The sequence below is a fragment of the Mchenga conophoros genome, linkage group LG18, assembly GCF_057382185.1.
Source record: "Mchenga conophoros isolate Kocher_MC1m ecotype Shallow Benthic linkage group LG18, M_conophoros_male_GT1.1, whole genome shotgun sequence".
Lineage (NCBI taxonomy): Eukaryota > Metazoa > Chordata > Actinopteri > Cichliformes > Cichlidae > Mchenga > Mchenga conophoros.
Window position 1 is genome coordinate 14,543,970 of NC_140543.1, and position 6,000 is coordinate 14,549,969.

Genomic DNA, 6,000 nt, shown 5'->3' on the forward strand with positions numbered 1-6,000 from the left:
TGTAATCTGAACTATATTTTTATTGTGTACTGATTAGTCGTTAAAGAGAATGCAATCATAGTACAATTAGAATTAAGCATGTCCTATTGAGAAATGTTACAATTACATTAGATTATTTTTAAATTTTCAAATTCAAATGTTCGTGAGTCATTATTTTAATTTGCTGTGGGACGAGACAACAGGGTGACATTCACAGGTGAGCAGACTTGAGGAGGTGAGGTAGTGGAGCCTGGTGCAAGAGGTTTGCCCACAAGAAGTGGAGATAAGAGTTATTGAAACAATCGTTGGCACACTAGTCGACTACCAAAATAATCATTAGTTGCAGTCCTAGTTTGCATTAGCAAAAGCTGTTGTGATTACTTGCCAAACTTCCTGTAGATTTGTAACCTATAAATTCCTTTTAGGTAAGAACTGGAAATAATTCCAGTTGGACCAGGAAGGGCATCAAGCGTAAAGAAAAAAAAAAATTGCCAAAGCAAACATACAGAGTTGCCTGCTGCGGTGATCCTTTGTGAATAAGCGAGCAGTTAAAAGTAGCTTCTTTTATAGACTGTATCCAGACAAGTTATTTTGACAAGTGTCACTTGTTGGCAGATGATAGCTGTGGTGGTCTCGCCTATCATTAAATGTTGTCTGAAATAAACTACCCACTAATGTTGCCAAACAGCGCCACAAAGGGTGGCCCCACATCCGCTGGTGCGTGCCAGGCTTTGTTGTTGTTCCAGCTGGTCGTGTTGTTTTTAAACCACCACCTCAGCGATAGCGCAGAACCTCTGATTTCCAGAGAAGATCAGACTTTCCGGAGAATTCTTTAAAGGAAAAAAAAAAAAACAAATTCTGATTTTCTTTGCTTGTCTTTTTTGACATTTTCTTCTCCTAGACCAGCACTTATGCTGTATAGAAGTCTGAGTGGCGACACCCATCACTCAGAAGAACACTACAGTGAGTATGGCACACCCTCAGCGGCTGTATACGTGGTGACTGAGCTGTGGTGTCATCACAGCTTGCGTCAAACATGATCAATAAAGTGACCTTAATAATGTTGATGCATTATAAATCATGTTCGAGGATTTTTTGTGAGTTCTTTTGTGGTCTCTTTGATTTCTTTAGTAAAGTACATATATTAAAAAAAAACCCAAAAAAACTGAAGCACTGATTTGGACATTGATTACCATGGCAGTGCTTGAAGTTTTGATGCACTTAGGTCAACAACATTAATTGAATGGTATTTTTTTTTAATATTTACCATAACCCTTCACGTTCATTCAATTTTATTGATCTTCCTTCAGATCAAACGGACCATTTACAGGAATGAAAAATATGTTAATTTAGAAAACAAATGGTGCAATAATAAAGAACGACAATACTGATTAGTTGCATTGCACTTCAAACAACCACCACTGTGTGGAATAACAGAAGAAAGGGAAATATACTTATCCAGATACTCCCACGCATATTTATGAATAACTTTACTCCCAGCGACTGGTATGTGTTCAAACAAATGCTGGCAATAGACTGTATCCAGGGACATGCGACATGCAATGCTATGTGCCAGACTACCAGTGATGCTGATGCAGATTAAGGAGACACAGGCTGCTGCTTCCCAGAGGGGAAAATACAACAATGAAGCTGCACTACAGGCGGGAAGCTATTTGCTGCGGCTGGCATGCATCAACATTCAAATTAAGAAAAATTCCAGCATTACAAACTGTTAGCCTTATACTTGTTATAATGGCACGAGTCAGCGAGCTACCACACAAGAGATAACCAGTTATACAGTCAGTACAGCAATTTGATGCAAATATCAGGCAGAAACTGTAAGCAGAGTAACTAAGCAAAAACAGGGAAAAGAAAACGTCATGCTAAATCTCAGATCTGTCAAACGAAAAGAAAACAAACTCAATCCTAATGGACAAACTGGTTTTAATTATTTGAGGGCTTTTTTTTTTTTTTTTAAAAGAAACAAAACAAATTCCAGCATGTCTGCTCTCAGAAAAATGGTTCAGTACAGCTCTGTATAAATGCGATATTCATGCATTATGTCCTGTGAGATGAAGCTCCTTACTCTGGCTACTGAGGTGACAGATCGCGAATGACGCAACTTTGGAGAAGACTTTGACCCTTACACAACTGCCTTTCGCAAACTTTGCAGTCACTTGGGACATTTCTGTGACGCAGACTGGGCTTGTAGGGTGTATACCAGAGACCGGAGCTCAACAGAGGATGTGTTTTTTCAGAGTGTAAGACTTTGTATATTAAGTCAGAATATGTAAGCCAGAATAGAGTGTAAGTCTATATAAAAAAAACCACTCAAGTACGGAAAGCTATCAGCAAAGGTTTTCATCGTTCAGTCTCTGTTTCTGACAGCTTTTAAGGCAAAGTATTCTGGTAGCTTACAGGCTTATCAACATTGTATAAACCAGGTTTCTTCTAACTGGTTCCAATCTGGTTGGACCACAACTGTTTGCATTGGTAGTGATTGAGATTGCTATAATGGGTAACTATAAAATGACTGCAGTGTAATCCCACTAGACAACTGTCCATGTCAGACTAAAAGTGCTGTGTTTGTCACTGAAAGGCTCAGATGGTAGCTGTAAATGCCTGAATAATACTTGATGTTATCTTGCAGTGATAACATATGTACTGCTTCCAGGTCAGCACACTCATTTCAGCTATAACATAACTTTTGTCTGTGAAATTGTAGGCAGATTATTTAATTTAATGGTCCGTCAAAGACAAGACATGTAATGTGTGGAGTAACCAAGGTAGCTGTTTGGGACCATTATTATTTTGTCTTTTTATTAATGATCTTATTAAAATAGGCTCAGATTGCTATATATGCTGATGACTCAAGAGTTATTTATAGCGTCAACCGATAAGTTAAAGGAAACACGTAATGAGGAGTTGAAGGCTGTAGAAGATTGTGTGACAGATAATAAACTGGTGTTAAATGTTACCACCTGAGTGTTAAGAATGTTCCTATCGAAGAAAACTAAACTATTTGATATAATGGTGGATTGTAAATTAACATAGTCTGATAATAATGTAAGTAAAACAGGTGGAGGTTTGTCAGTCATTAGAAGAGCTTTAAAATGAATGACACGAGGTTATAAAATGCATTAGTGTGATCTGTTCCAGTGCTTCAACAAAAGGAATAAATAAGTTACAAATAGCTCAAAATGAATCTGCATGATGTGCACGGCAATGTTCTCACAAGTTAAATCAGTTTAAATATCTGTTAAAGCAGTATTAACAAATGGATAATGAAGACAGCTGATGGACACAGGATGTAAATATACTGTGTGAATATGAATGCAAACTTAAAGCCCTGATCTTGGAACCAAAGCAATAGATATAAGTTAGTTGTTTAAATTAAAATGTTCTTTTTATACAAAGAACCTGCTTGTTTTGTTTGCATGTTGCGATTGTTGGATTATGTGTGTAGGGACCACAGGATAAATAGCTAAGCTAAAAATAGCTAACCTGAGGCTGATCTAATGGATCTAATGCTGCTAATGGAGATCGTGGTTAAACAAACTGGTCATAACTCAGGAAGGACACTATTTATTCATTTTAAATAAAAGAAAGGCATTAATGTTTGCAAATGTCATCTGACAACAATAACATGGAAGTGACCAGAGAGTGAAACTTGGCACAGAGCAGTACTGACCACTATTTCACAACTTATAGAGACAAATATAGACTGAAGCCCTATTTGGAACATTGCATAAAGAAAAACCTTTGTATTGAAATACTCAAATACCTGGAGGGCCAGATCATTAGAGCAGGTACAATTACAGAGAGAAGCATGTTTATACTCTATATCCAAGAATAGATGAAAACGTGCACCAATTTCCTTATGGTTATGTGATCCAGGTAGTGGATTAACCCGATCAGCTGGAAATCCTTAAACATGAGTTGTTTTTGAACTTTTTGGACACTGAAAACAAAAATCAAAAAAACTGAGTCATAGTGGTGTAAATGAGACAAATGCAGAAAAAAACCTCACATCTGAAAAGTTTGAAAACCAGCAATCGTTCAGTATTTTTTTATAGATTCTTCAGATGAATTCATCAATCACTCCAGCCTTGCTTATTTGTTTTTCATTGATCTTTTCAGCACCGTAAAAAAGTTATTAATGAGCATGTGCAATATGCATAAGTAAACATTATTTCTACAGCCAAACTGCTCATTCTGATAAAGATAAAGCCATTGCATAATATTAAAGTTAATCGCCTTGGTTTTTAACACCAGCCACAAGCACTGAGCAATGAAAATATACAAGGGCCTGAAAACCCATTACTAAAGCATAACGCAGTAATTGCCCTGGCACACTCTCTGAGGCCCAGCTCGGTCTTATCTTCAGGGCAGCCTGCCATCTCTGCCAATCACAGCGAGAGGAGGGGACTGTCGGGGAGCTAGGAGATGAACTTCCTTCCGAATCCATTCATGCCGTCGAGGCCACCTGCTGTGCCCGTCAAAGGCTAGAGTGAGGCTGGGAAAGAGAAAGAGCCATCTTCAAGCTATTAAAAAGAAGAGCTCTTCTTGTTCCCTCTGCCCACGGTGAATTCTCCTCTTTTATTTTTTTTATTTTTCACCAAAAATCCAAACATTTGTTCAGATTGCCAACATGTGTGGAGCTGCCTTACGACTTCAGCCTTTCCACTTGTGGCACAAAAGACTGGAGGCTTCTAATCAGCAAACTTTAATGACAGTGTAGAGTCTCATTCGTGCCATGAGGACACTCAAAGAGTATGCAAGGATCCTTCAACCCAGTTAAAATTCAAGCTCCTGGACCGCAGCCAACACCACCTGTTAGTGCTCCTCACTCCTCTACCAACTGCCCTCTCCATTCCAGCTGTGTGTGTGTATATGTGTGTGTTTGTGTCTGTGTGAGAAGGAGACACAACTGTCCAGCCAACTGGGGCTGTACTAACAGAGGGATTACCGTGGCACCAGAGTATATAAGCACACCGACAGACACATGCAGAGTCAGGGGCAGTAAATGTTAGGATACATACACAATCCAACACAGCAGCATGCCTGAAAATCTTACACACGTGTGTATAAGTCTGAGGAACAGAGCTGCACTATCACAATAAAAGCACGCAAGAGCAAAGTTGGCATCAAAACACTGGCCATTTAGAAAAATCTGATGAGTGCCTTGCATTAAAAGGCCTATCACAGCTGAGGCCTAAAACAGCTGATGCATGTGTGGAGAGGGAGACTGGGTGAGGCACAGAGATAGGGACAGGGTGGTAAACTTTTATTGTATGAAAAGAACCAAAATATGTAGTTGAAACAAAGATTTCCAAGATGTAAATGAATAAATAATACCTCTCATCATAGCTACAACTCTGCTCTCGTCTTGTCCCAGGACGGTTTTGGAGCCTTTCCAAACAGCTGTCCTCTCCAACACAGGACCGACCCCCCACCCCCACCCCACCGGGGTCTTAAACGCGGATTAATAATGAAACATGCTTTTACGACAATGTAACACAGCGAGGAAACTCCTCTGGTCCCTTCCCAACTTTCTCCAAGTGTCACAAACACAACGAGGCCCTGCTGAATCGACTTCCAACGTAAAATGTCAGTTGTTGGCGAGCGTTTCTTACCTCAAAAGCGACCGTAGCAGTGTGGTGGGTCGGCTACATGCGTCCTGTGAGCCTTTTTTCCCCCAGCGTTTTCAATTTCACGTCGACAACCTTAAGTGGAAACGGGCGACACGAGCAGACTCTACTAACGTGGAATCTCAGTCTTCCGTCTGTCCCATACCGATTAACTACTTCACGAGCACTGAGCCCTTCACTGGGATCCTTTTTTTAAATTAAAATTCCCTCAAAGCGAGGACACGCCGCCAGCTGACAAAGACTACTTAATATGGCGGTGGAGGCGCTGAGCAAAGCAGTTTAAAATATCAGAAATCACCGCCTGCCGATAGGTCAGGGTTGCCACGAAAGACACACAACAATAGCCGGACTAGGACCGAGGAACAGACGA

At 40.0% G+C, this 6,000-nt stretch overlaps 1 protein-coding gene across 1 annotated transcript in view; it reads right to left on the bottom strand.

Moving 5' to 3' along the window:
• The window catches only part of yes1 (YES proto-oncogene 1, Src family tyrosine kinase), a 33,527-nt gene extending 27,527 nt beyond the window's left edge, over nt 1-6,000 (bottom strand). Inside the window, exon 1 of the mRNA XM_085255912.1 lies at nt 5,616-6,000. The gene's annotated coding sequence lies outside the window, so the exon portion shown is untranslated. The remainder of the gene's footprint in view (nt 1-5,615) is intronic.